The sequence below is a fragment of the Cajanus cajan genome, chromosome 2, assembly GCF_000230855.2.
Source record: "Cajanus cajan strain Asha chromosome 2, NIPB_CcT2T_4, whole genome shotgun sequence".
Lineage (NCBI taxonomy): Eukaryota > Viridiplantae > Streptophyta > Magnoliopsida > Fabales > Fabaceae > Cajanus > Cajanus cajan.
The window spans coordinates 36,954,932-36,975,403 of record NC_138518.1 but is presented as its reverse complement, the minus strand read 5'-3'; the positions used below and the strand labels follow the sequence as shown (position 1 = coordinate 36,975,403).

General features: G+C 42.6%; 1 non-coding gene across 1 annotated transcript; it reads right to left on the bottom strand.

The window, feature by feature from the left end:
- Positions 1-19,618: 19,618 nt before the first annotated feature.
- Positions 19,619-19,725, bottom strand: LOC145955371 (small nucleolar RNA R71). Its single transcript, XR_014431985.1, has one exon. It is a non-coding gene; the product is annotated as a small nucleolar RNA R71 (small nucleolar RNA).
- Between the last annotated feature and the right edge of the window lie 747 nt (positions 19,726-20,472).

Genomic DNA, 20,472 nt, shown 5'->3' with positions numbered 1-20,472 from the left:
TATGGAGGGATCTAGGGGAATGCAAGGGCAGTTGAAGAAAGTGGACTTCTTGTTGTACCGTGCCGAGAGGTTGGATCACCTCTGTTCCTTGATGCCACGAGAGGCTCGTTTGGAGTTTGAAAAATCTTATGGACGAGTTCTCGATTTGATGAAGATTTGTGTGGATCCAGCTTTTCTGAGAGCCTTGGTCCATTTTTGGAGTCTCGATCTGCATTGTTTCGAGTTCCCCCAGTTTGACTTAGTTCCTACTCTCGAGGAGTATGAGCTCATGCTACGATGGCCCAAATCAGCAGGGGTCTATATCTTCCATGGAAATCATGTGGCCGTAGAGAGGGTCGCAACTCAAGTCAAACTGCCATCACGATCATCCGCTTTAGTGGGGAACGGCAGTATCAGGGGTTGGAAGCTTGCTATGATTGAAGACCACCTTTCTTCCTTGGCTGATGAGGGAGATTGGTTAGCTTTCAACAAGACTCTAGCGTTAGCCGTGTTTGGGACGATCTTATTCCCCTTTCACGCTAACACAGTGGACCACGCTGCCATGGACGCTTTCTTCGCTTGGGACGTACACATGAAGAGTCCCGTGCCTGCCATTGTTGCTAACACCTTGCTTTCTGTCAACCTATCTCAGCAGAAGCAAGGGAAGACTATTCGATGCTGCACCTCTTTGTTGTATGTGTGGGGCATCACACACTTTTATGCCTCTAGTCACCTGGGGACCTTGCCCGATCCTTTGAGAAGTTTTTCGAAGATCCCCGTACGCCGCCGATATGCTTCCGAATGGAAGGAAGAGATGGAACAGTGGAGTATTGAGCACTTCACGTGGGTTTGCCCTTGGTTCCGTCCGAGCAATGTATTGACAAGATGCGGTAGTTATCCAAGCATACCACTGATGGGCCTCAGAGGTTGCATAGCCTACTCACCTAGATTGGTTATGAGACAACTTATGAGGACTCAGATTGTTCCTGTTCAAGAGGAGCTTGGAGGGTTATGTTTCTCCTTTGATTCCGAGCATCAGAGGGATATGCACGCTGTCATTAGAGCGTGGGAGAAACCAATCTATGAGGGAGATCGAGAGCTTGGAAAGCCTCGGGTATCCGCCTCCACCGACTACGAGATATGGAGGAGCGAGAGAGGGGTGTCCCAACCGTCCACCTCTTGCGCAACCGCAACTACAAGGAGGATAATGCAAGAACAAGTCGACGTCTTGACCAAGAAGCTGGAAATTATGGGAGCTCAAATGAGAGTTCTTGAAGAGAAAAATGAAGAATCCAGTTTCGTCATCGATGGTCTACAAAGGCAATGCAAGAAGAAAGACCACGAGATAGAGTGGCTCAAGGATGAGTGTGCTAACTTCAATGAGGAGGCTACTCGGGCATCTAAAATGCCAAAGGTTGAACCGAGTAGTCAACTCCAAGAAGTCAACGCAAAGATAGCACACCTTGAAGCCGAACATGCAAGGCAGGCACAGTTGATCAAGGACATGCAAGACAATCTGCTCTTGACTCGATCCGATGCACAGCAATGGCGGGAAGTTGCTCAACAACAAACCGCAAGCCTTTCCGATTTCCGCAAGAGAGAAAGGGAAGGACTAGCACATATGGCTAGACTCCGAGAGGAGAAGGATCGAGCCGAAGATGAGCTTAACGAACTGCAGGCCATGATCAACTATCACACTCAAAAGGCGAAGGACGCTCAGAAGATCAGTGATGATATGAGCCAAGCCGTCCATATGCAAGTTGAAGCAATGGCACGTCATGTGGAGGAAGCCGAAGACGAATGGAGAAGAAAAATGAACCCGCCTGTGGGTTTTTATCGGCTTTTCTCATATTGTAAAAAATTGCTTCAAAGCATTGTATGATAAGTTGTACACTTTCTATGATCAATGAAATCAAGTTTTTGATTTATGAAATCTCTCAATTGCCTTTGCATTTCATAGTCATTCATTTGCATACATCTCTCCAAGTAATTTAATAATAAACATTAATAAAAAGAAAGAATTAATCGATGCGTATAATCAAAGAGTGGATCGCACGCCATTTGTTATCAAATGCAAACCAACAACTGCGCCAAGCGAGCACACGACAACTTCGTTGTTGGTAATCAAGACGAACAAAGGGGAAGGTCCGACACCGTTAAGGATCACTACTCCAAGGCCTTTTCCCTACGAATCAAATAAGGCTGTGCCATGGATATACGACATCCATTTTTCTGCCGACAGCGATTTCTCTAACATCGCTGGACTTGGGGGCATGACTAGGAGTGGCAGGATCTACACTCCCAATGATCTTCATGATAAAAGCTCCCAAGAATAAAGGAAAGGAAAATAAAGAATCCGAGGAGGAAAATCTAGAGACCGCCTTCCAAGCATTGGAAAGTGCCAATGTCGAAACGTTTCCCCGAGAAATGAAGAAGGTAGCCCATATGCTCACCAAGAATGGATACTTGCCGGGACAGGGACTTGGCAAGGATTCCCAAGGAATTCCTGAGCTACCCATTATCAAAGATAATCCGGGAAAACAAGGGTTAGGATACAACCCTAATAAAGATCAAAGGACGAAGAGGAACCAAGATCCTTCTCGACGTTCTTTAAGCCAGATCTTTAGGAAGGCCGGTTCACAAGCGTCAAGGCTGGTCGTCGTCATCAAGTGTTCTTCTCCTTCCGATAGGGATATATAGACCTGATGACTATTAGAGATTACTCCTCGGGGACAGCCCGACCCCCGAGCCTCGATAGGGCACATGTTTCAATTATGATTATAATAAAATCATTCTTCATTATTTCTTACTGCTTCTCTTCTTGCTTACAATAAATTTCTAAACCGCATTATTTTTAACCCTGTTTGAATAAACATGAATGAGGTTAAAATCATCTTAATAATAATCCCGCATCATTTTTATGTGGAAGTGTGTGTGACAACTTGGAGCACCTTCCCTTGGCCTCGACAAGTGCCATCATGGATAAAAAGAAATCCTTTAAAATAAAAGAAGCTCGGCAGGAAACCCAAAAAGGGGGCTGCGCAAAAATAAGAGCAAAAGACCCGCTAGGAATCCCACAAAAGGGTAACCTAGGCAAAAGTTAGGGTTGCAAAAATGAACAAAAACAAAAGTCCGCTAAAACGCCACAAAAGGGTGTTTTAGGCAAAAAAAAGGACAATCAAAAAGCGAAAAGAAATCCATGATGGTACCATGAGCCGAATTCAAAAAAGGTTCAAGGGAAGCTATCTAAGTTGTCAAAATCACAACGTCAATAACAAGATTTTCTTCACTTCATAAGTGTTTAATCAAACAAGCCTAAACACATAAGCCTACCTTGGCCAACCATTCTTACAAAAACCATTTTTGAAAAAAATAAATCCCCTCTAAAACACAAACTTTCGAATAAAAATATCTTTCCTTTCTTTTCTCTCTTGTCCCAAAAGATTTTAGAATAATCTAGTGGAAACATGGAGATATAGTGGTCAATAGGAGGGTTGACATGTCTTCTAAAGGAAGGGAAGGATCACTTGGTTGATGACGCCCATCTCGATATAACACGCATCATTCCTCGGTTATGTAAATCGGCAGCGCACAGCCCGTCTAGAGGAATGGCAAAATTCAAACAGAGAAACGCATCGGTTAATTCTTTTGAAAAATGAATCAAATAGAATTAGGTGCATCATACCGCATACATGCATACAGATGATAGGTGTACTGGAAGATCACTTATTCTCTGTTTATTGAAAAAAACAAACAAAAGGCAAAAATACAGAAAAAGCCAAAAATCAACAAAAAAAGGCAAAATACAGAAAACCCAACAAATCGTACAGAATAATTGAGCCTGGAGAGGCTTGCCGAAATAATACTCCCACAGAATAATTGAGCCTGGAGAGGCTTGCCGAAAAAATACTCCCACAGAATAATTGAGCCTGAAGAGAATAATTGAGCCTGGAGAGGCTTGCCGAAATAATACTCCCCAGAGACTTCTCAGCTCACTCTCATGGATCAATATCCCCAGTAAGAGCTATCAAAGCAAGACCAGTAAAATTCCCCAATGGAAGCATGGTCGCCCAAACACGAAATATCCAAGCCAAAGGACTCAGACTTCCTCAGTGGAAGGTAGCTTTCCAACTCAAGCGATGAGTGAAGCTAAGCCTGCAGAGGCTTCCTAAATAATACTCTGGGATACGTCAAATCCTCAATCCACATTTGCCTACTCAGAGGCACTCCTTCAGAAAGCGGAAAAATCAAAAAGATTAACAACCATTCCCCAAGCGGAATCCGGCACTCAGCCGCACAGAACATCAAGATCATTCGCCTACTCAGAGGCACTCCTTCAAAAAGAGGAAAAATCGAAAAAATCAATAATCATTCCCCAAGCGGAATCCGGCTTTCAGCCAATCACTGAACATCAAGATGATACGCCTAACAGAAGAGGCTAATCAAAATCAACGACAAAATCCCCCAGCGGATAACAGCCTACACAGAGGCAACAAAATCAGAAAATCAAAAAGAGTCACCCGAATAAGGATAACCGGGATACTCCACCAACGTCGAAAGGACGTCAGCCAAATCATAAGGCACCGCTCACATCAGAAAGAGCATCTTTGTGTCTACATCCCCAAGGAATCAGAAATTCCCCAGTGGGTACCAACTACGCAATGGAAAGTTGGGACACAAGAACTTATGAAATAACGGCACATCCCCTAGATGGATCCCTGCGTTATCCAGCCCTTAGTGGCACAAAAATCAAAAACAATCGTCGAAGCAGCATCGTGGACTGTGGAGACAAAACTATCACAAAAGCCTGGAGAGGCGATACTCAGCTACCCAGGTGTCCAGAGCACCGAGGTATGCACAAAGCCTGGAGAGGCGATACTCAGCTACCCAGATGTCCAGAGCACCGAGGTATGCACAAGCCTGGAGAGGCAATACTCAGCTACCCAGATGTCCAGAGCACCGAGGTATGCACAAGCCTGGAGAGGCAATACTCAGCTACCCAGATGTCCAGAACACCGAGGTATGCACAAGCCTGGAGAGGCGATACTCAGCTACCCAGATGTCCAGAGCACCGAGGTATGCACAAGCCTGGAGAGGCGATACTCAGCTACCCAGATGTCCAGAGCACCGAGGTATGCACAAGCCTGGAGAGGCAATACTCAGCTACCCAGATGTCCAGAGCACCGAGGTATGCACAAGCCTGGAGAGGCGATACTCAGCTACCCAGATGTCCAGAGCACCGAGGTATGCACAAGCCTGGAGAGGCAATACTCAGCTACCCAGATGTCCAGAGCACCGAGGTATGCACAAGCCTGGAGAGGCGTTACTCAGCTACCCAGATGTCCAGAGCACCGAGGTATGCAATGAGCCTGGAGAGGCGACGACTAATACTCACCCTGGAGAGGGCAAACTCAACCTGGAGAGGCTACTCAACAATTTTCCCACCTGAAGACACTACAAGTCGGAAGGATGGCTTATTCCCCGGACAATTGGGTCAACTCCTTTACTTATGAAATGGTACACCAAAAGGCCGTTTGACTAAGTAAAGGGGGGGCAGCTGTAGACCCCTAAAATTGTCCGGGTCGGAAATAAGAATCGAAGACTCTCAAAGATCAAAGGAAAGTCAGCCAGAAGGACTCCCAGAAGACCATAAGATGACTATCTGTAGGTTTAGAGGTCTTAGAGTACCTAAAAATAAGGAAGTGGGAGGTTTGGAGCTCAATACGGCCTCCTTAGAGTTCAGTACGGCCGTACTGCACATTTTGTACTACAATACGGCCGTACTGAAACCAATACGGCCGTATTGAAGTTTCTGTATTTCAATACGGCCGTACTGAATTCAATACGGCCGTATTGAAGTACAAAAACTCAATACGGGCCGTATTGAACCCAGGGGCCGTACTGCGCCTCATCCCTATAAATAGGACGTCATTTGGACGTCATTCCACACTTTTCCACACAGTTTTGACTCTCTCCTTGAGTATTCTGGGGTTTTTGAGCAGTGTTCTGCCCTAGAAATCGCTCTGAGAGTCAATCCGACGAAGTTCTTGAGTCACGAGCCATTTGCTTGAGTCTCGAACTTAGTCGAAGGGAAATCTTTTGGATTTCCATAGTCAAAAATTATTTTTTAGGAAGGAGCGAGCGAGCTTGTAGAGGGAGGGAGCGCCAAAAAGCCTCCTAGACTTCATTGAAATATATAAAAGCACGCTTCAAAGGTTTCTTTTCTAAAATCCCTTCTTTTACTACTTTCTGATTGCTGCATATTTAAAATTGTCATCATGTAGATATTTAAGTTATAATCGTTTATAATAAATAGGGGTAATTTAGTAATTTTACGCTGTTATTTATAAAATAATCCGTCATAGGGAACCCTAATGGGGCGTTGTGGGGGTGCTAACACCTTCCCCGCACGTAACCGACTCCCTTACCCAACTCTGGTTGTAATGGCCAAAGTTGATTTATAAAAATCAATTGCCTTAAATCTTTTTCCAATGTTTTGAGTAAAACATTGGTGGCGACTCCAAGAACCCTAATTTTTGCGAAAACCACTAATCCATAGAGGGTCCCGCTTGGGATTAACATGGATTGGTGAATCATTTAATAAAATTGGTAGCTCGACAAGGTCTCAGTTTGAGAATAAGTCGTTCTATCAATCCACCACTTTCAAAAACATTAAAAAGAGTCCAACCATCGTCGCGATTGCCAAGGTCCGTTTCGGCGGGTGGCGACAAGCTCGGACGATCATGTTGCTTGGGCGCATTTGGATTCCCTTGATTGCCACTTGATCAAGCGTTCTTTTTGGCATCACGTTCAGGGAAGATCCATTATCCACCAAGACTTTAGCGATGTGATATTCCTTGCACTTTACAGAGATGTGCAAGGGCTTATTGTGATTCGGTCCCTCAGCGGGGATTTCTTCATCGGTGAAAGTGAGGTGATCATTAGCCGTGATGTGACTAACAATCCCCTCAAACCTGTCTTGGGAGATAGTGTGCGACACGTATGCCTTGTTCAAGACTTTCAACAGAGCTTGCCGATGCGGTTCGGAGCTTAGGATCAACGACAACAGAGTAATCTTCGCTGGCGTCCTATGAAGTTGATCCACGATGGAGTACTCGCTCTGTCGGATATATTTTAACAGCTCGTCAGTCTCCTCCTCGGATTCTTTATTTTCCTCGGTTCTCTTTTTCTTTTTCCTTTCCTTTATTCTTGGGAGCTTTATCATGAAGATCTTCGGGAGTGTAGATCCTGCCACTCCTAGTCATGCCCCCAAGTCCAGCGATGTTAGAGATATCGCTGTCGGCAGAAGAATGGATGTCGTATATCCATGGCACAGCCTTATTCGATTCGTAGGGAAAAGCTCTTGGAGCAGTGATCTTCAACGGTATCGGACCTTCCCCTTTATTCGTCTTGATTACCAACAACGGAGTTGATGTGCGTTCGCTTGGCGCGGTTGTTGGTTTACACTTAATAACAAACCGCGTGTGATCCATTCTGAACATACGCATCGATTAATCCTTTCTTTTTATTAATGTTATTAGTAAATTACTAGGAGAGATGTATGCAATGCACTCCCCTAGATCCCTCCATGATCTTTGATAAGAATGCATGATATGAGATGATGGCGTTGAATATGCATGCATTGTGTTTATTCAACTAAGAATTATCATGTTTTCAGGATGCTCCTAAGATGATGCATGATATTGCTTGGTTTGGATAAATTATTTTTTTCCCTTTTTTGGGTATTTTGTATTTTGTATTTTTTCGGGTGAAAAGGGAAACTACCTACATGAATGTGATGAGGGTAGATGTTAACACCATGTAATGGAAGATTCTTATTCCTATTTATTCTTATTCTAAAAGGGGGATATTGTATGTTTAAAGAATGCAATGTATGCTCAAACAATGTCACATAAACAATGCACAAACAATTCACTCATCCACGAACAGTCACGAGCGAATCACGAGGTAGGGGTATCCTGCAGACAAGTGCATATTCAAGGAGGTTCTAACTGTTCTCACCGGTCTAAGGCCCCCAAGGTGCCCCCATTATAGGGACCCAATCCCTCTCGTCGTAAGTCGATGGAAAACTCCAACGCACTGTCGGACTTGAGTTCATGGTTTTCACCTTGAGTGATACTTTCCGACAACGGTCTACGGGCACCTATAGACCCATTCGACAACCGGTCGTACTAGCATCCACTCCCTATGGCTTTCCACTCATGCCCTTGTGTGCAAAGGTTCATGTGCAGTTTATATTTCAAACAATTGCGAAAATTTAAACATCCAACAGTTATTAAAGCCAATTAGGTAAAACGTATTATCATACAAGCGAGGGGTAATGAAGTAATTTTAAACTATCATTTTAGAAATAATCCATCACTAAATGGGACTGACTCTCGAGGCTTCCCCAGTGGAGTCGCCATGTGTCGCCACCCGCCGAAACGGACCTTGGCATTCGCGACGATGGTTGGACTCTTTTTAAGTTTTGAAAGATGATGGATTGTTAGAACGACTTATTCTCAAACTGAGACCTCATCGAGCTAACAATTTTGTTTAAATGGCTCTCACCAATCCATGTTAATCCCAAGCGGGACCCTCCATGGATTAGTGGTTTTTGCAAAAAGAAGGGGTTCTTGGAGTCGCCACCAATGTTTTACTCAAAACATTGGAAAAAGATATAAGGCAATTGATTTCATAAATCAACTTTGGCCATTACAACCAGAGTCGGGTAAGGGAGTCGGTTACGTGCGAGGAAGGTGTTAGCACCCCACAACGCCCCTTTCGGGTTCCCTATGACGGATTATTTCATAAATAACAGTGTAAAGTTACTAAATTACCCCTATTTATTAGAAACGATTATGAGTAAAATATTTACATGATGAAAACTCTAAACATGCAATGCAACAATCAAAAAGCAATAAATAAAAGCGGTAAAAGAAGGGATTTGGAAAGAAACCTTCGAAGCGGGCTTTTATATATTCAAAACGAAGTTTAGGAGGCTTTTTGGCGCTCCTTCCCACTACACGTCCGCTCGCTCCTTTCCCTAAAGATAATTTTTACTGTGGAAATCAAAGAGATTTCCCTTCGACTTGTTCTAGTCTCAAGCTAATGGCTCATGACTCAAGAACTTTGTCGGATTGGCTCTCGGAGAGACTTCTAGGGCAGAGAATAGCTCAAAAACCCAAGAATACTCAGCACGAGGGTCCAGAAGTGTGGAAAAAGTGTGGAATGACGTGCAAATGACGTCCTATTTATAGAATTGAGGCGCAATACGGCCTGGGAGGTCAATACGGCCCGTACTGGGTTTTTGAACTACAGTACGGCCGTATTGAATTTGGTACGGCCGTACTGAAGTTCAAAAACTTCAGTACGGCCGTATTGAGTTCACTATGGCCGTATTGCAGTTCAAATGTCTCAGTACGGCCGTACTGAACCTCTGGGAGGGTGTATTGAGCTCCAATCCTCGCACACCCTTATTCTAAGCTACTCTAAGACTTCTAGACCTACAAAAAATCATCCTAGGGTCTTCCAGGAGTCCTTCCGGCTGACTTTCCTTCGGTCTTCGAGAGTCTTTGAGTCTTATTTCCGACCCGGACAATTTTAGGGGTCTACAAGGCTTGGTTTTTAAGTGGCTCTTAGTAGCTCACCTCCCTCCAAAGTTCAATTTGTATACATAATCCTCTAAGTACTTAGTCTTAACCTTGCATAAAAACAATTGCTTTTCAAAGTTCATTCATAAAAAATAATCTTTCACCTATCATGGAAGAATTTTCTACTCCTCATAGTGATACTAATTCAAGTGACAACAAAAGTTTTACTAAATTGTCACGTGAATTAAGATCACTAAAACTATGGAAAGAGCAAGAATTACAACAAAAACTTGAAAAAGAAGCTCAATTTGCTCTAATGGAGGAGGAAATTCGTTTATTAAAGGAGAAAGATAAAAGAAAACATCACCATGGTCAACATAGTTCCTACGCTCATAGTTCCACACTAGGAGAGTCAATACATAACAGCCTAGCTTTAGGAGATCATTATCAACCACCTCCTAGGAGAATCCATAGGAACTCCAAGACAAAGGAATCTAGGGTAGATCTCTCTTATTTTCATGGAAAAGATGATGTGGAGGGTTACCTAGACTGGGAAATGAAAGTAGAACAAATCTTCACTTGCCACCAAGTAAGTGAAGAAAGAAAAGTTTCCCTAGCCACTTTGAGTTTTCAAGGTCATGCCATGTATTGGTGGACCTCTCTTGTGAGAGATAGGCGTCTCCATAATGAACCTCCAATTCAATATTGGAATGAATTAAGGAGTGCCTTGAGGAGGAGGCATATACCCTCTTACTACACTAGGGAGCTTATCAACAAGCTCCAAAGACTCCATCAAAAAAATATGACTGTGGAAGAATATAGACAAACGATGGAGTTGTACATCATGAGGGCTGGCATTAGAGAAGAGGAAAATATTACCATTGCTAGGTTTTTGAGTGGATTATCCTATGAAATAAGAGATAAGGTTGAGCTTCTCCCTTATAGGGATTTGGATGATTTGGTTCAACTTTGCATAAAGGTTGAACAACAAAATTTACGAAAAGGTTTTAAAGTAAGCTCATACTCATCTTCTTTTTCTAAGGATAACTACAAGAGGGAGGGTAAGAAAAATGATTTTGACAAGAAAAATACTTCTTCCTCCAAAAATTTAGATAAAGGTAAAGAAAAAGATTAAAAAACAAACACCTCATACACTAGCACCAAGTCTAGTGACATAAAATGCTTTAAGTGTCTTGGGAGAGGCCACATTGCTTCTCAATGCCCTAACAAAAAAGTGATGATTTTAAGGGGCCAAGACATTTATAGTAGCCAAGATGAAGCTACTGCTTCTTCATCTTCAAGTGAGGATGAAGAAGAAGCAAGTGAAGGAGAATCATGTGAGGTCACTTATCCTTATAATGGAGAACTTCTTATGATGAGAAGGGTCCTCAATAACCAACCTAGTGATACACAATCCCAAAGAGAGAACATCTTTCATACAAGATGTAATATTTCAAACAAAGCTTGTTCTCTCATAGTGGATAGTGGATCTTGGTGCAATTGTTGTAGCACTAGGATGGTTGAAAAGTTGGGTTTGACTACCACTCCCCACCCAAAACCTTATCAACTTCATTGGCTTAATGATGATGGGGATATGGTGGTCAACCAACAAGTGGAAGTAGAGTTTTCTATAGGGAACTATCAAGATAAAGTTAAATGTGATGTAGTTCCTATGGAGGCTTGTCATATTTTATTGGGTAGGCCATGGCAATTTGATAAACAAACTCATCATGATGGCCTAACTAATAAAATAACTTTCACTCATAAGGGTAAAAAGTTTGTGCTTCATCCTTTGTCACCTTCACAAGTGATAGAAGATCAAGTACAAATGAAGGCCAAACGTGAGCAAGAAAAAGGAAAACAAAAAAAGGTTGAAAAAAAAAACTTCTAAAAATTGATGAAAAAGAGGATTCTAGAGAGATTAATGTTCCCTCTCTAGAGATAGTTCAAGAAGAGAGTTTTCAACCAAAACCTTTACACAAAACTTCTCTCTTTATTGAACCATCTTCTCATATCCTCATGTGTCGAGTAACATTAACTTGCACTGCCACATCTTCTTTGGAAACTTCTCTACCTCTTGTGGTTAAAAATCTTTTAAAAGAATTTGATGATATATTTCCAAAGGAAGGCCCAATTGGACTTCCTCCTTTTCGGGGAATAGAACATCAAATAGATCTTGTGCCTGGGGCTAGTCTTCCGAATAGACCAGCCTATAGGACTAATCCACAAGAAACCAAGGAGATAGAGAAGCAAGTACAAGAATTGTTGGAGAAGGGCTGGATTCAAAAGAGTTTAAGTCCTTGTGCTGTACCTGTCATCTTGGTGCCAAAAAAAGATGGAAAATGGAGGATGTGTTGTGACTGTAGAGCCATCAACAACATCACCATAAAATATAGGCACCCAATTCCTAGGCTTGATGACATGCTTGACGAATTGCATGGGTCATCCATATTTTCCAAGGTAGATCTTAAGAGTGGATATCACCAAATTAGAATCAAAGAAGGTGATGAGTGGAAAACCGCTTTTAAGACTAAGTTTGGATTATATGAATGGTTAGTAATGTCATTTGGGCTTACTAATGCACCTAGCACATTCATGAGGTTGATGAATCATGCCCTTAGGGATTGCATTGGTAGGTTTGTAGTTGTTTATTTCGATGATATCTTAATCTATAGCAAATGTCTAAGTGATCATGTGGATCACCTAAGGCAAGTCTTTTTTGTCCTTAGAGACAATCACTTGTTTGCCAATGTGGACAAGTGCACTTTTTGTGTAGATAATGTTATTTTTCTAGGGTTTGTGGTAAGCAAAAATGGGGTTCATGTCGACCCCGAGAAAATCAAAGCCATCCAAGAATGGCCTATTCCTACTAATGTAAGTGAAGTTAGGAGCTTCCATGGTTTGGCAAGCTTTTATAGGAGATTTGTTCCTAACTTCTCTACATTAGCTTCACCTCTCAATGAGTTGGTGAAAAAGGATGTGGTCTTTGAATGGAAGGAAAAACATAACTTAGCTTTTCAAGATCTAAAGCATAAACTTACTCAAGCACCTGTTCTAGCTTTGCCTGATTTTTCTAAAACCTTTGAGCTAGAATGTGATGCTTCAGGACTTGGCATAGGAGCTGTGTTGTTACAAGGTGGCCACCCTATAGCTTATTTCAGTGAAAAACTTCATGGGGCTGCCTTGAACTACCCTACCTATGACAAGGAATTATATGCTTTAGTTCGTGCCCTTCAAACTTGGGAACATTATCTTGTGACCAAGGAATTTGTCATACATAGTGATCATGAATCACTTAAATATTTGAAGGGTCAACATAAATTAAATAAGAGGCATGCAAAATGGGTTGAGTATTTAGAACAATTTCCTTATGTCATCAAATATAAAAAGGGCTCTACAAATGTAGTAGCTGATGCTTTGTCAAGAAGACATGTTTTATTGAACACCCTAGGTTCTCAAATACTAGGGTTTGATGACATCAAGGAGTTGTATGAGAAAGACCTTGATTTTGCTAACTTTTATTCTTTATGTATTCAAAAACCTTACCAAGGTTGGCAGCTGCATACCTCCATGTTTCTGACGACGGGGTAGCTGAGTATTGGTCGTCGCCTCTCCAGGCTCGTGCATACGTCGGTGTTTCTGACAACCTCGGTAGTTGCATACCTCCGTGTTTCTGACGACGGGGTAGCTGAGTATTAGTCGTCGCCTCTCCAGGCTCGTGCATACCTCGGTGTTTCTGACAACCTCGGTAGCTGCATACCTCCGTGTTTCTGACGACGGGGTAGCTGAGTATTAGTCGTCGCCTCTCCAGGCTCGTGCATACCTCGGTGTTTCTGACAACCTCGGTAGCTGCATACCTCCGTGTTTCTGACGACGGGGTAGCTGAGTATTAGTCGTCGCCTCTCCAGGCTCGTGCATACCTCGGTGTTTCTGACAACCTCGGTAGCTGCATACCTCCATGTTTCTGACGACGGGGTAGCTGAGTATTAGTCGTCGCCTCTCCAGGCTCGTGCATACCTCGGTGTTTCTAACAACCTCGGTAGCTGCATACCTCCGTGTTTCTGACGACGGGGTAGCTGAGTATTAGTCGTCGCCTCTCCAGGCTCGTGCATACCTCGGTGTTTCTGACGACCTCGGTAGCGTGAGTTTGCCCTCTCCAGGGTCTGCGGTTTGCCCTCCCCAGGGTTGCATACCTCCGTGCTTCTGGTCACTTTGGTAGCGTGAGTTTGCCCTCTCCAGGGATTTGTGATGATTTTGTCTCCGCAGTCCACGATGCTGCTTCGACGGTTGTTTTTGATTTTGGTGCCACTGAGGGTTGGATAGCGCAGGGATCCGTCTAGGGGATGTGCAGTTACTCATAGGTTCTTGCGTCCCAACTTTCCATTGCGTAGTTGGTGCCCACTGGGGAAATTCTGATTCCTTGGGGATGTAGACACAAAGATGCTCTTTCTGATGTGAGCGGTGCCCTATGGTTGGCTGACGTCCTTTCGACGTTGGTGGAGTATCCCGGTTATCCTTATTCGGGTGACTCTTTTTGATTTTCTGGTTTTGTTGCCTCTGCGTAGGCTGTTATCCGCTGGGGGATTCTGTTGTGATGATTTTGTCTCCACAGTCCACGATGCTGCTTCGACGGTTGTTTTTGATTTTGGTGCCGCTGAGGGCTAGATAACGCAGGGATCCGTCTAGGGGATGTGCAGTTACTCATAGGTTCTTGTGTCCCAACTTTCCATTGCGTAGTTGGTGCCCACTGGGGAAATTCTGATTCCTTGGGGATGCAAACACAAAGATGCTCTTTCTGAGGTGAGTGATGCCTTATGATTGGCTGACGTCCTTTCGACGTTGGTGGAGTATCCCGATTATCCTTATTCGGGTGACTCTTTTTTGATTTTCTGGTTTTGTTGCCTCTGCGTAGGCTGTTATCCACAGGGGGATTCTATTGTGATGATCTTGATTGGCCTCTTCTGTTAGGCGGATTATCTTGACGTTCGGTGTTTGGTTGAATACCGAATTCCGCTTGGGGAATGGGTATTGATCTTTTTGGATTTTCCTTTTTTTGGAGGAGTGCCTCTGAGTAGGCGAATGGGGATTGAGGATCTTATGTATCCCAGAGTATTATTTAGAAAGCCTCTGCAGGCTTAGCTTCACTCGTCGCTCGAGTTGGAAAGCTATCTTCCACTGAGGAAGTCTGAGTCCTTTGACTCGGATATTTTGTTTGGATGATCATGCTTCCATTGGGGAATCTTGCTGATCTTGCTCTGATAGCTTTCACTGGGAATTCGGCCCAAGAGTGCAAGCTGAGATGTCTCTGGGGAGTATTATTTCGGCAAGCCTCTCCAGGCTCAGTTATTCTGTACGATTGTTTGGATTTTCTGAATTTTTGCCTTTTTTGTCGATTTTCGGCTTTTTCTGTACAGAAATTAAAGTGCTAAAGAATTTTGGATTCAAAAGTGGAAAATTTCATTTATTAAATGGAATGAAATTTTTACAATGGTAATGAAAAGAGTGGGGCACAGCCCGATCAATCAAATAAACAAAAAGCAAGAAAAATAGCTGGTCTTCACTCCTCTGCCGGCGGATCCTGTGGAGGGTCTGGGAAGCGACGATGCAGCCAGACTGACAGGCTGTCAAAATCCTGTCTCAGGGCGTCTATGCTGTGTTGAGCAGTGTCGAATCGAGCGTCGATGCTCTGCTGCAACGCGTCGAAACGAGCATCAAAGTAGGCCCTGTCCTGCTGCGAGGTGTTGGCCTCTGGCTGCGGGTCCACATCACCCGGGAGCTCGATGTTCTCGAAGAGCTCGCTGAAGGTGTCATGGGTGGTCGCTCGTACATATTGCCTTCCTGCCCTGGCAATGATCTTCATGTTGAGCAGGGTGGCAGCATTGATGGGCTTGGGCGCCAACTCCCCCGCATCTATGCCATCGGGGCACCCCCAAGTCTCGGCGAGTCGTGAAAGGAGCGTGGAGACCATAATGTATCCTCGCCGAGCGTCGCTACCCTCTCTTGCCCCCAGATTCTTTATATGCTCGAGGAAAAAGAATCCGGGGTTGGCCCTCTGTCCGGTGGCCATGCAGTAAAGAGCCAGCAGATCCTGCCGCGTCACTGACTCTGGACTCTTCAGTCTGGCATGGATGGAGCCGGTGATTAGCTTGTGGCAAATCCGGAGCGCAGTCGGGAGCCGAGTACCCTTCACTCCAGCGTGGTAATCCATCTGACCCGTGACCTCTCTCCACATCTCGGTCGGGGTCAGATTATCGGGGCACTCACAGACGGCGTCCCGATATTCCAGCTGATCGGCTCGCTGAAAGAAGCCAGCCTGGACGTTGAATTCGTCCAGTGTCAGGGAGCGGTATCCTCCCTTCATCCAGAAGTCCACTGAGTAGACCGTCGCGCCGTAACTGTTCGTCGACTCTGTGACACCGACGGTAGCCAGAAACTCCTTCGTCGCAGTCGGATAGATCTTAGGGTGGGGATCAAGGAGGAACCCCCATCCTATGGCGGCGATGTAGCCTCTGACCTCATCCTCCCATTCCATTGCCCGGAGGATGTTGAAGTCAAGCACCCTCGACGAATGGAAGATGAACGACTCGAGGAACTCCAGCCTCTCTTGATGCCGCGCGGTCATTTCGAGTTGTGCGGGGACCCTCTGTCTCTTTCTTGATGACTCAGCCATTTCTCAGAATTGGGGGGATCTCAGACACACTCACAGACAAAGTATGCAGAGGGATGAGAATGCTGTGAAGAATGAGAGGGGGAAGGGACGTATTTATAGAAAAAAGTAGGTCAGTACGGCCCGTATTGAATTTAATACGGTCGTACTGACCTTCCCGTTAATGTACAAAAGGAGGGGCCAATATGGGCCGTATTGAATTCAATACGCCCGTATTGGTGTGACCGTTATGGCCAATACGGGCGTATTCAACTCAGTACGCCCGTATTGAGTTAAAAATATGTGCATAACCCTAATTTTAATAGGGGCGTACTGAATTGTATACGGCCGTATTTAGTTTTTTTTTTTTTTTTTTTCAATAAACAGAGAATAAGTGATCTTCCAGTACACCTATCATCTGTATGCATGTATGCGGTATGATGCACCTAATTCTATTTGATTTATTTTTCAAAAGAATTAACCGATGAGTTTCTTTGCTTGGATTTTTGCCATTCCTCTAGACGGACTGTGCGCTGCCGATTTTTGTAACCGAGGAATGATGCGTGTTATATCGAGATTGGTGTCATCGACCCAGCGATCCTTCCCTTCCTTTAGAAGACGTATCAACCCTCCTATTGATCACTATATCTCCATGTTTACACTAGATTATTCTAAAATCGTTTGGGACAAGAGAAAAGAAAGGAAAGATATTTTTGTTCAAAAGTTTGTGTTTTAGAGGAGATTATTAATGTTTTGAAAACGGTTTTTGTAAGAATGGCTGGCCAAGGTAGGCTCATGTGTTTAGGCTTGTTTGATTAAACACTTATGAAGTTAAGAAAGTCTTGTTATTGATGTTGTGATTCGACAACTTAGATAGTTTCCCTTGAACCTTTCTTTTTGGATTCAGCTCATGGTACCATCATGGATTTCTTTTGCTTTTTTGATTGTCCTTATTTTTTCCTAAAACACCCTTTTGTGGCGTCTCAGCGGACCTTTGTTTTTGTTTATTTTTGCAACCCTAATTTTTGCCTAGGTCACCCTTTCGTGGGATTCCTAGCTGGTTCTTTGCTCTTATTTTTGCGCAGCCCCCCTTTTGGGTTTCCTGCCGAGCTTTTTTTGTTTTTATGATTTTTGTTTTTAAAGGATTTCTTTTTTATCCATGATGGCACTTGTCGAGGCCAAGGAATGGTGCTCCAAGTTGTCATACACACTTCCACATAAAAATGATGCGGGTTTATTGTTATTAAGACAATTTTAACCTCATTCATGCTTATTCAAACAGGGTTAAAATAATGTGGTCTAGAAATTTATTGCAAGCAAGAAAAGAAGCAATAAGAAATAATAAAGAACGATTTTATTATAATTATAGCGGAAACATGTGCCCTATCGAGGCTCGGGGGTCGGGCTGTCTGATGTTGTGTATTTTACTCGTATTTTAGCACTTTAATTCACAAGAATTCATAGCATAATCATGCATATCTTTCATGTTTTTAATAAATTTTTATATCATTTTCCTATTTTATGCTTTTCTTGGTATGTGTTGTGTTTTCTCTGAGCAGGATCAAGATTTAAGAATTAAAGAGGAAATGCTGAGCTACAGGGAAAATCACGGCCGTGATTCTAAATCACGCCCGTGATTCACCAGAGAAAATCACGGCCGTGACTCCCAATCACACCCGTGAACGCCACTGACCCTTTATAGATGTGCTCCAGAGAAGATCACGGTCGTGATTCTCAGTCACGGCCGTGATTCACTTCGCGTCCCAGCTTTTTAAGTTTTATGTTTTATTTTTATTTTTGTAATTTTTATCTTGGTAGTTTTACCTTTTTACCCTTTTAGGTTATAAATTAGATGAGGTTAGCCTAGAACAGGACTTTCGTTTTCGGGGACAGTTTTATTTAGTTTTTGACACTTGGAGAAGGTTGGGCGCCTGTGCCATCGACTCTAAGGTTTGCTTTTCTTTTATTCTTCTTTTCTTGGAGAACTACTATGAACTCCTGTGAGTAGTTTCCCTTTTTCTGGGATCAGGGCTTAGCCTCTGAGAACCTCTTTATTAATGCATTATTCAGTTTCTTAATTTTATTCCAATTCTTGATTTGTTCTTTTATATTTTATATATGAACTTTAACATTATTGTTTTCATAATAACATTAATTAAGGATGAACTGAGAGGAGAACTTGATTATAATTATGATAAACAATTAATCTTAATTTTCATAATCATAGATAATTAGGGATGAACTGAGAGGAGAACCTAATTATCGGAACCTAAAGGAACAGACTTGAGTGTTAAATCACGAGAGTTGATTTAAGCTTTCGAGGAGCAATAGATTAACAAAGATCTTAATGGGTTTAATTGAACGTAATTACCACGAGAGTAGGGATTAATTTTAATTAAACACGTCCTCGTAGCCTGAGAAGGTACAAGGATTAAATTAGGTTAAGACTACCTTCAAGATGGAATAGAATTAATTAATGAAAATAATAATTCAATATTGTTGGAACTCTTTGTGCGAACCCTAGATTCCCGGAAATCTCCTTATCTTATCTTAAAGTTTTATCTTATTCATTAATTGCATTACTATCTCTTTTACCAGCGAATCTGATCTTATCATCTCAAAACAAACATTCTATCTGTTTTAAAATTCAAATTAAAATACTAGTAATTCTAGGTCAAACACGTAGTCCCTGTGATTCGATATTTATTACTTGACGACAACCGTACACTTGCGGTTTTCCATACATCAAGTTTTTGGCGCCGTTGCCGGGGACTACGTCTCTTGATTTAAATTACAATTATTTTAATTCGAATTTTAAAATAAAAAAAAAAAATTAAATAAATAAATAATTTTTTTTTTTTTAGTGTTTACTTCTCCAATTCAGATTTCACGGGTCACTTTCTTTTTTTTTTGCAGTGCCTTAGGGTTAATGCAAAAGAGATCTCTACGTCTTGGGAAACCAACACCACTTGATCCTGAGATCGAAAGAACTCTCCTGAGAAGGAAAAGAAACCTTTCTAAAGAATTTGACATGGCTGCACAACGAGATAATTTACCGCTTCGGGATTACTCTGCACCCGTAGCTCGTGGGATACATGGAGGGGAGATGCAAACTGGAGCTACTGTACCAGCTTCTCTGGTGAATATGCTCAAACAGAACACCTTTGGAGGACTACCATCAGAAGATCCTAATGACCACTTAGAGGGGTTCTTGGAAATCTGTGAGACCCAGCAATTTGATGATGAAGTTTCTGATGGAATGCGACTCCGCTTATTCTCACTCACCTTGAGAGATAAGGCAAAGGTGTGGCTAAGAACAGTGCCTAGAGAAAAGATAGCAACTTGGGAATTATGTGAAAGAGCTTTTCTAGAGAAATTCTTTCCTCCTTCTAAAACTAAAGAATTGAGGAAGAAAATCACTAATTTCCAACAAGGCACTGGAGAGACTATTTATGAAGCATGGGAGCGGTTCAAAGGATATCTTCAAGCATGCCCACAACATGGTTTCAACCGTTGGCTTACCATCCAATTTTTCTTTGAAGGATTGGACCAACAAAGCACCATGATATTAGACTCAGCAGCTGGAGGATCTTTCATGGGGAAACCTATTAATGACTGCATGATTATTTTGGAAAATGTAGCCTCAAATCACAGCCAATACAGTGAAAGAGAAGTCACAGCAAGGAAAGGAACTCCAGGGCGATATGAAGTGAACAATATTGAGTTACTCTTAGCAAAATTTGATACTCTTAATCAAAGATTAGACAAGATGGAAAAAGCTAAGGTTAATTCAGTGGCTACAAATCAAGTATGTGACCTTTGTAGGGAACAAGGGCACACTGCAGTAGATTGTACCTCAATTTTTACTGGAGAAAAAGAAGATACTACTGAACAAGTGGCAGCTTCTCATAATTTCTATTACACTCCTCGAAGAGAGAAGAGTAATCCATATTCCAACACATACAACCCTGGTTGGAAGAATCATCCTAACTTTTCTTGGAAGAATAACCCAGTTCAAGGAACTAGCAATCAGCAACCTAATTTCCGTCCGTCCAATCACTTCATTAATGGGGAAGGAAATCCAGTACAGACACCCTCAATTCAACAAAGTGTTTCAAGATTAGAAAACCTTATGGAGAATTTTGTCACTAATCAAAAACAGACCAATGATTCAATGGCAAATTCTATTCAAAACCTTGCTGTCAAGGTTGAGAATATTACTCTCCACAACAAGATGCTGGAAAATCAAATTGC